This window comes from Panthera leo, chromosome F2, assembly GCF_018350215.1.
Source record: "Panthera leo isolate Ple1 chromosome F2, P.leo_Ple1_pat1.1, whole genome shotgun sequence".
NCBI classification, from domain to species: domain Eukaryota; kingdom Metazoa; phylum Chordata; class Mammalia; order Carnivora; family Felidae; genus Panthera; species Panthera leo.
In genome coordinates, this window is record NC_056695.1 from 52,100,023 (window position 1) to 52,110,490 (window position 10,468).

Consider the following 10,468-nt stretch of genomic DNA (forward strand, 5'->3'; position numbering starts at 1 on the left):
ATGCTGAGTAGAATTCAATCTTTGATAATTTATATATTTCTTGAATTATAAAATATCTAAATTATAAATATTAACTGCTTTTATAGAATGGATATTTTGAAGTTTACTAAAAAAACAAAACAAGAATATTAGAGTTGGAGGAGCTTATAAACTTAATTTAGTATAACTAGAAGACTAGTTAGTATGAACTTACTTAGAAATAAACTCCAGGTCATCTTATTTCTCATTCATGGATTTTTTTTCTACAATAGCACATTAATCACTCTTCCTTATGAAGTATAGGCCTGTAATATGACTTAATGTTAGGTTAGTAAGCTTATTGTCCAAAGATTCCAAGAGAAGAATGGTATTACCAAGATGGTGACATAGATCCCAATTTTGCTCCACTCACAAGAACAGCTAATAACTGTTCATAGACAAGGCACCACTGAGAAAATCGTAGAACACAGAGGTGAGGCTGAAACAAGCCCCCCACCTCCCACTGGGTACCACAAAGACCAAGACAGACTATATTAGAAGTGTCAGAAAAATGGCTACATGTTGACCACATTGCCCCTCCCTCAAGCCAGCACAGTACCACACTGAGAGGTCTCCCTGAGCCTATGGTTCTTCCATCAGTGGGGGGGTGGGGGGGGAACCTAGGGTAGACATTCAGCACCTCCAGCATTTTGGGTCACTTCTTGGGAACCCCTACTCTGATATCACCCCCATGGTATTGCAGGAAAATCTGTGAGACTTGACCACTAGGAATTTGATTGTAATGGGGATGAGGGGAGGTATTTGCAACAACCAGTTGCCAGATCTTGGCAGACCAAATTCCTACCTGCAGCATCCAAGTAGTATTCTGAACTAGTGTCTCAGTTCATCTGCAAAGCCAAGATGATAGTGCAACCTGACCAGGGAATTCAGTAGGGCACAGATCTGCCTGATTTGGGTCCTCAGAGTCTTACTGATCCTGAAAATCGGTCCATAACTCCAAAAAAGCCTTCCTGGACTTAAAGCCAGTTCACCAGCTTTGCCCAAGCAGGGAAACTAATTCACAGTCCCTCTCATTGCTGCATATAACTTTCAGCCCACCTGACCAGAGAACCTAACCAGAGAAAATGAGACGCTGTGTAGCCCCTTCAACAGTCCTGTGTACAGGGGCACTTGAACAGAGAGCCTAGCCTGTGGTCTTTCCCATCTGCAGAGCAAAATCAGTGGCCTTTTTTGGCCAAGGAATACAGTGCACAGTCTTCCTGATTAGAGTCCTCAAACAATTAGCTATGCGGGTTATGGCGGCCATTCTGCTGCCCTGCCAGGGCAGAGAAACTAACTCATAGCTGAACCTACTGCTGAGAATATTACACAGTTCTGACATCTAGGAAGACTGAACAGAGAACCCAGGCAACAGTGATGCCCATCCTACAGCCTTGCTTGGGCAGGAAAACAAGTCAGAAGTCCTGTTTAACTATTCTCGACCATTGGTACATACTCCTTATCCCCCATCTCAGAATTCAGCAGAGGCCTTGCCCCAAAATGGACTCTGATAGTAAGTTCCGTGTACCAGGACATTAGAAGCAGACCTGGCCAGAAACTCAAACTGAACTTATTGGTAAAATACGGTCTCTTCCAAAATGAACCTGTAAAGATGGGAAGAGGAAACTCCTTACTCAAATATACAGATACTAATATAAGGGATTCAGGGATCATGCATAAAAAAATCAAGTAAGGGTGAACTACCAAAGAACACTAATAAAGCTTTAACAACTGACCAAAAGAAATGGAAATCAATGAACTCTAAGACATGGAATTTGGAATAATCATCTTAAAGTTTAATGAACTCTAAAACACAAGATATGCAACTAAATGAAATTAGGAAAGCAGTGCATGAACAAAACAAGAAATTCAGCAAATAGAGGGCATCAAAAAACAAACAGAAATCTTAGAGCTGAAAAATACAATGACTAAACTGAGAAGCTCAATACAGAGATTCAAAAGCAGACCCAATCATGAAGAAGAATGAACCAGTGACCTAGAAGGCAGGACATTTGAAGTTGTCCAGTCAGAGGAGCAAAAAGAAAAAAAAAAAGTGAGTGAAGAAAGCCTATGGGACTTATAGGACACAACCAGAATAAACAATATCCACGTGGTGGGAAAGCCAGAAGGAGAAAAGAAGGAGCATAAAGTATATTTAAAGTAATAATGGCTGAAAATTTCCCAAGCCTGGGAAGGGAAATGAACATCCAGATCCATGAAGCCTAAAGGGCCACAAATAGGGATATCAAAGACACATAATTAAATTATTAAGTCAAAGAAAAAGAATTTTGAAAGCAGAAAAAAGAAGTGACAAGTTACATACAAGGGAACACCCATGTAACTATGAGCCTATTTTTCAACACAAACTTTTCAGGCCAGGAGAGAATGGGATGATATTCAAAATTCAAAATAGTGAAAGAAAATAACTGTCAAACATGAATTCTGTACCCAGTGGAACTGTCCTTCAGAAGTGTACAGATGAAGAATTTCCCAAATAAACAAACCTGAGGTAGTTTATCACCACTACACCTGTCTTACCAAAAAAAAAAAAAAAAAAAAAAAAAAAAAAAAAAAAAAAATTAAAGGGAATCTTTTGAATGGAAATAATGGATGCTAATTAACATTGTAAAAACGTAAGGAAATAGCATAAAACTCACTGGTAATGCTAAATACATAGTCCAAGTTAAATTCTTTAATATGGTAATAGAGGTGTGTAATTCACTTACAATTCTAGTTTAAAGTTAAAAATGTAATAAAAATAACCATACCTACAATAATCTGCTATTGGATTCACAGTGTGAAATATATAAACTTTAACATCAATAACTTAAAATGTGAGGGAGAGAAGAAGTATAAACTTTAGGAACACTCTCAAGGTTAATTTGCTAACAGTTTAAAATAGGGTGTTATAATTTTTTAAATTTTGTTAAAGTTTATTTTATTTTTTGAGAGACAGAGACAGAGCATGAGCAGGGGAGGGGCAGAGGGAGAGGGAAACACAGAATTTGAAGCAGGCTTAAGGCTCTGAGCTGTTAACATAGAGCCCAATGCGGGGCTTGAACCCACAAATGCGAGATCATGTACTGAGCTGAAGTTGGATGTGCAACTGACTGAGCCACCCAGGCACCCCTATAATATTAAGATATCCTATGTAAGTCTCATGGTATCCACAAGGGGAAAACCTGTAGTGATCATATAAAAGAATATAATAAAGAAATCAAAGAAAACTGACACAAAAAGACATCAACACATGCACAAAAACCACAGCAGGAATAGAGGCAAGAAACAATGTATCTATAAAATAACCAGAAAACAATTTACAAAATGGCAATAGTAAGTTCTTGTCTATCAACAATTACTTTAAACATCAATGGATTAAATTCTCCAATGGAAACACACAGAATGGCTAAATGGATAAAAAAACAAAACAAAAAACAAAGATCCAATGAAATGCTGCCTACAAGAGACTTGCTTTAGCCTTAGATGCACATAGAATGACAGTGAATGAATCAAAAATGGTATTTCAAGCAAATGGTAAACAAACAAAGCAAACCAAACAATAACAATAAAAAATAGGGGTAGCTATACTTTTATCAGACAAAATAGACTTTAAAAATGGTAAAAAGAGACAAAAACCATTGTTATATAATGATAAAGTGATCAATCCATCAAGAAGATATAACAATTGCAAATATTTATGAACCCAACATTTGTGTACCTTAAAGCAACTAAAAGAGCTAAAATGAGAAATCAACAGCAATATGATAATAGTTAAGGATTTTTATACCCCCTCTCAAAAACAGATAGATCATCTATACAGAAAACATAAGGAAACATCAGATTTGAGCAACACTATAAACCAAATGGACATACCATATATATGCAGAACATTCTATCTGACAACAGAAGAATACACATTCTTCTTGAGTGTGCTTAGAACATTTTCTAGGATAGACCATATGTTAGGTCACAAAACAAGTCTTAGAAAACTTAAGAAGTTTGAAATCATACCAAGTTTCTTCACTGACCACAATTGTTTGAAACTAGAAATTAATGACAGAAGAAAAACTGCAACTCATCAATACGTGGAAATTAAACAACAGTTTCTTAAATAATCAACAGATCAAAGAAGAAATTAAATGGAAAAGAAAAAGGTGTATTGAGACAAAAATGGGAACACAACATGACAAAACTTATGCAGCAAAAAACAGTTTTAAGAGGAAAGTTCATACCAATGAACACCTACATTAAGAAATAAGAAAGTTCTTGGGGCACCTGGGTGGCTCAGTCAGTTGAGCATCTGTTGCTTGATTACAGTTCAGGTCATAATCCCAGGGTCATGGGATTGAGCCCCATGTTGGGCTCCATGTTAGAGTGGATCCTGCTTAAGATTCTCTCTCTCTCTCTCTCTCTCTCTCTCTCTCTCTCTCTCTGTCCCTCTAACCCACTCACAAAAGCAAGAAACATGAAAGTTCTCAAATAAATAACCTAACTTTATACTTCAAGGAAATAGAATAAACTGAACCCAAAGTTAGCAAAAGGAAGGAAATAAAGATTAGAGCAAAAATAAATGAAATAGAGAATAGTAAGACAATAAAAAAAGATTAACAAAGAGCTGATTCTTTAAAAAGATTAACAAAATGTATAAGCTTTTGGCAAGATTAACAAATAAAGACCAAATCAATAAAATCATATGAAAGAGGAGACTTTACAACTGATATCACAGAAATACAAAGGATCATAAATAGGTACTATGAACAGCTATATGTGAACAAAACAGACAACCTACAAGAAACAGGAAAATTCTTAGAAGCATACAACCTATCAGGATTGAATGAGAAGGAAATAGAAAATCTGACCAGACTAATTACTAGTAAGGAGATTGCACGAGTAATAAAAAAACTTCCAATGAAGAAAAGCCCAGGATCAGATGACTTCACTGGTGAACATTTAACCAAGAATGCCAATCCTTCTCCAATTATTCCAAAAAATCAAAGTGCAATTTTATGAGGCCAGTATTACCCTGATACCAAACCAAAAAAGGACACTATAAGAAAACTACAGGCCAATATCTATGATGAATATAGATGCAAAAATTCAATAAAATACTAACAAAATAAATTCAGTAGCATGTGAAAAATATAATGAACTCAGTAGCACAAAAAAAGACCATTCACCATGATCAGTGGGATTTACCTCTGGGCTGCAAGGATGATTTAATACACACAAATCAATAGGATACATCACATTCATAGAATAAAAGAAAAAAATTGTATCATTTCAATATACATAGAAAAAGCATTTAACAAAATTCAATATTTGTTAATGATAAAACACCCAATTAGGTATACAATGAATTACCTCAACATAATCAAGATCATATATGATAAACCTACAGCTAACATCACAGTTAATTGTAAAAGGTTGAAAACTTTTCCTCTAAGATCAGGAATAAGACAAGCATGCCCACTCTTACCACTCTTATTCAGCATAGTGTAGAAATCATAGCCAGAGAAATCAGGCAAGAAAACAAGTAAAAGTCATCGGAATCGGAAAAGACAAAGTAAAATGGTCTCTATTTGCAGATGACATAATTTTATATATAGGAAAATCCTAAAGAATCCACCAAAAGCTGTTCATCTAAAAGATAAGTTCAGAAAAGTTACAGAATATAAAATTAACATACAAAAAATCAGTAACCTTTCTATATACTAGCAATATTTTTTTATTGGAAAATGAAAATGACTCCATCTACAAAATTAAAATAAATAAGTAAATAATGCTTAGGAATAAATTTAACCAGGAGGCAAAAGATCTCTACACTGAAAACTGCAAGGCACTGATTGAAAGAAATTGAAGAAGACACAAATAAATGAAAAGGTATTTGTGTTCATGACTTAGAAAAATATTATTAAAATGTCCATATTACCCAAAGCCATCTATAGACTCAATGCAATTCATATCAAGATTCCAATGACATTTTTTTTTACAAAAGTAGAAAGAGAATCCTAAAATTTATATGCAACCACAACAATCCAAATAGCCAAAGCAATCCTGAGAAAGAAGAATAAAGTAGTAGGTATCACATTTTCTGATTTCAAGCTATACTATAAAGCTATAGTAGTCAAAACAACATGGTACTGGCATAAAAAGAGACATACTGTTCAATGGAATAGAATTGAGAGCCCAGAAATAAACCCACTTACATACAGTCAACTAATATTTGATAAGGGATCTTAGAATAGTCAATGGAGAAAAGATAGTCTTTTCAATAAATGGCGCTGGACAGATTGGATATTCACATGCAAAAGAATAAAACTAGACCCCTATTCTTCACCACTCACAAAAATTAACTCAAAACGGATTAAAGACTTAAGTGTAAGACTGGATACTGTAAAATTCCTCAAAGAAAACAGGGAAAAAACTCGTTGACATGGGTCTTACCAATGATTATTTGGATATGACACCTAAAGCCTATTTAACAAAATAAAAAATAAGCAAGTGGGACTACATCAAAAACTTCTGCTCAACAAAATGAAAACACAACCTATCAAATGGGAAAAGAATATTTGCAGGACAACAAAGAGTCCAATTAAAAATAGGCAAAGGACCTGAGTAGAATAACTGGAATATTTTTCCAAAGAAGATATGTGAATGGTTAACAGGTACATGAAAATCTGCTCAACATCACTAATCATCAGAGAAATGCAAACCAAGGCCACAATGATACGGCACCTTACACTTGTTAGTATGGTTATTATCAAACAAACAAAGGATAACAAATGCAAAAGAGGGTGTGGAGAAAAGGTAACACTTGTGCACTGTTGATGGAGTTGTAATTTGATCCAGCTAGTATTGCAAATGAATGAAGTTCCTCAAAAAATTAAAAATATAACTACCATATATGATTTAGAAATTCTGCTTCTGGATATTTATTGAAAGGAAATGAGAACACTATGTCAAAGATGTATCTGCACCCCTATGCTCATAGCAGCATTATGTACAATAGCCAAGACATGGAAATAACCTAAGTTTTCATGAATGGATAAAGATGTGATCACACACACAGCCATAAAAAAGAATGAAATCTTGCCATTTGCAACAACATGGACTTTGAGAGCATTATACAAAGAGAAAGACAAATACTGTAGGATCTCATTTATATATGCAAACTAAAAACAAAACAAAGATTTGTGGTTTCCAGAGGTGGGGGTTGGAGAAGGGATAAATGGATGAATGTGGTCAAAAGGTACAAACTTCTAGTTATAAGGTAAGTAATTACTAGAGATGTAACGTTTAACATAATGACTATAGTTAATACTGCTGTGTGGTACCTTTGAAAGCTGTTACAAGAATAAATCCTGAGTTCTCACTACAAGGAAAAACTTTCCCCCACCCCTTTCCCCCTATATTTATAGGTCATGGCTGTTAACTTAATTTATTGTGGTAATTTCACAATATATGTAAGTCGAATCATTATGCTTTACACCTTATATTTATACAGTACTATATGTTTAATATATCTCAAAACTGGGAAAAAGAATGAGACCAAGAGAAATTTAGAGCTCGTGTTGACGTCATATTCCTTCAGTTTTAAGATGTCTTCGTTGTTTATAAAATTGGTCTAATTAGTTCAGTTAAATAAAAATACAACCACGCAAGTATTATAATGTTACTGAGAGTAGAAATAGTAAAATAAGTATCTTACATTCAAAGATATAATTATATGTATTCTCTTTGCAGTTACTTGTTTGCTTGTGTACATTTAGACTCTGCTCAGACACAATTTAAAAAGATCATCTATTGGGGCGCCTGGGTGGCTCAGTCGGTTAAGTGTTCAACTTCGGCTCAGGTCATGGCCTCACAGCTCATGAGTTCGAGTCTTGTGTTGGGTTCTGTGCTGACAGCTCAGAGCCTAAAGCCTGCTTCAAATTCTGTGTCTCTGTCTCTCTCTGCCCCTTCCCTGCTTGTGCTTGGTTTCTCTCTCTCTCAAAAATAAATAAACACTAAAAAAATTTTTTAAAAAAGATCACCTATTGACTTATTCCAATAGGAATGCTCCCTATTAAGGTGCAAATTCTCTAAATTTGTTGGCAATCCAGTATAGTGACTCTAGTGTCATGAGTCTTCATTTACATGCCCTTCCTTAACAATGTCTGAACAGGTTTACTTGATACTTTTACAAGATCAACAAAAGAATTCTTTGAAACTTAAAATCTACTTTTTAAAATATTCAGTTTATAGTTAACAGAAGCTTAAAGACCATTCTTTCTTTCAGGTTGCTTGCAGCATTTTTCCCAAACTTCAGAAAATTCATGGCACAAGTGTCACTCCTTATGGCTCTTCTACTTTGGACAGTCATGGAGCTAAAGTGTAGAGCTTATATACAATGAAACACATAAAATGGAATTCTAGCAACTGCTATCCTATTGTCTGAATTGGCTCTTTGGTTGAAAACTATCAACCATTTTCTTGCTGCTGGTGAAGTCCCTAGGTGGGCATGCTTAGAATGAGTTTGGTCTATTTTAAATATTTTAAATATTTCTTTTTTCTTAGTTTTGTTTCTGCCTCTGATTCATATGGTCTACTGCTAGATCCTACATCTGATAGCAGTGATTGCTTGCCTGCCATTGTTCAAAGCTCAGTTTGTAAATGACAGATGCTTTCTGTTCAAACTTCATGAATTCTATCAGTTTTAATTCTACTGCTTCTTCTATCTATTGCTATTGCTCAAATAGATACAAGAGGGAGTTGTAGGAACTACAGTTCTCTTGTGTGACTCCTTCCAAATGCTCTTAAGTAACAAGAATGGCTCAAATACTCTGAATGAGTTTTGGCAGGAAATATAATATTGCCTGTACTGAGAGATGCTGGGAGACATTCATTACAGAAATTCTTTCTAAATCTGTTTCCTTCATTGTTGTTGACTATCTTTTACTTCAAACCAATATAAACAAAAAGAAACATGCAAAAAAAAAAAACCCCAAACAAAACAGAACAAACCTGTTGCCCTGTGTTCCTGTATTTGCAAAAGGTTGTGGATTAGAATTTTGCTTATAAGAACATGTGGATTACACTGGGATCTCAAAAATCGCTTTCTTTAGGCTGTTTACAACCCATGCAGAGAAAAGACTGGTCATAAGAAAGAGGTGATTCCAAATCTTTGAAAGATGAAACAAGAATCAGTTAGTACAGGAATATTAGGTGGTTCCAAATATTAGGTTGTTTCTTGAGCTGAATAAATTCCAATAAAGAAAATAAAACAGTTAGCAGCAGCCTTTTCCAGAGTCAAGGAATAAAAATAATCCACAGACAGGATTTTCCTAATCTCAAGTTACTTCAATTTTTTAATATTTGCTGTTTGTCACTCTTAGAGTCCAGTACTGAAAGTGAGACACATAATGAGGAAATTGCAAATGAACATGAATAGGATATAATTAACCATACCTATTTTGATCATTTGCTCTCCTTACGGACTCATGTGTCTATGACTATTTGCGTTTTATACACTTATGGAAAAAAAAGAGGTGCAGTGAGGGAAGAGAGAAAGATACTAATACATGACTCTAATTTATATAGATATGTTCAAAACAGGATAGTTTTAACAGCTGAATTCCATCAAACAAAAAGTTCTATCACTTTGTAAAGAATTCCATGACTTCCAGTTACTTTGACATCTGAACAAGATTAAGTAAAACCATTCAGTAAAGTTCACCCAGTTTTCATTGCTACATCAGAGACCTGTGCCACCATTGTTCCAAGTGCTACTCTATCCTCTCCAGGGTTTCTGGAAAAGCCCAGTTAAGAGATTTGTAAGAAATTTCTTCCATTAGGCAGAGTTCCCCCTCAGCATTTAAGAGAGAATATTTTCTTTCAAGTAGCTTTTCTTCATGAACTATTGAGATATTGTGTCACATTTGCTGTTAGGTTTCAGTGCCCACTCTGAAGGGCACTGAATACTTCTCCTTGTCCTAGCAATGAAATCATCCTGGGATTATTACCAGAACAGTAGATGTTACTGCAGAAATGTAAAGTGAAAGATGAACAAATGCTGAGCTTTTTTGCATGTTGAAATAGATTTCTGAAGTTCAAGACAAGGTGATAATATTAAGGAATTTTGAATCACAAGAGCTGTGTTTTGTATTTTTCAGAAGGAGAAACTGGAAAGTTCAAAGCATAAAGTTCATGCCCCCCCAAAATGGTTTTCTCCCTCAATCTTTTTAATTTTTAATATTTATTAATTTTTTGAGAGAGAGACAGAGCACAAGCAAGGGAGGGGCAGAGTGGGAGTGGTGGGGGGGAATACAGAGAATCCAAATCAGGCTCCAGGCTCTGAGCTGTCAGCACAGAACCTGACATGGGGCTCAAACCTATGAACCTTGAGATCACTACCTGAGCTGAAGTTGGATGCTTAATTGACTGAACCACCCACATGCCCAATCTTTCTTTT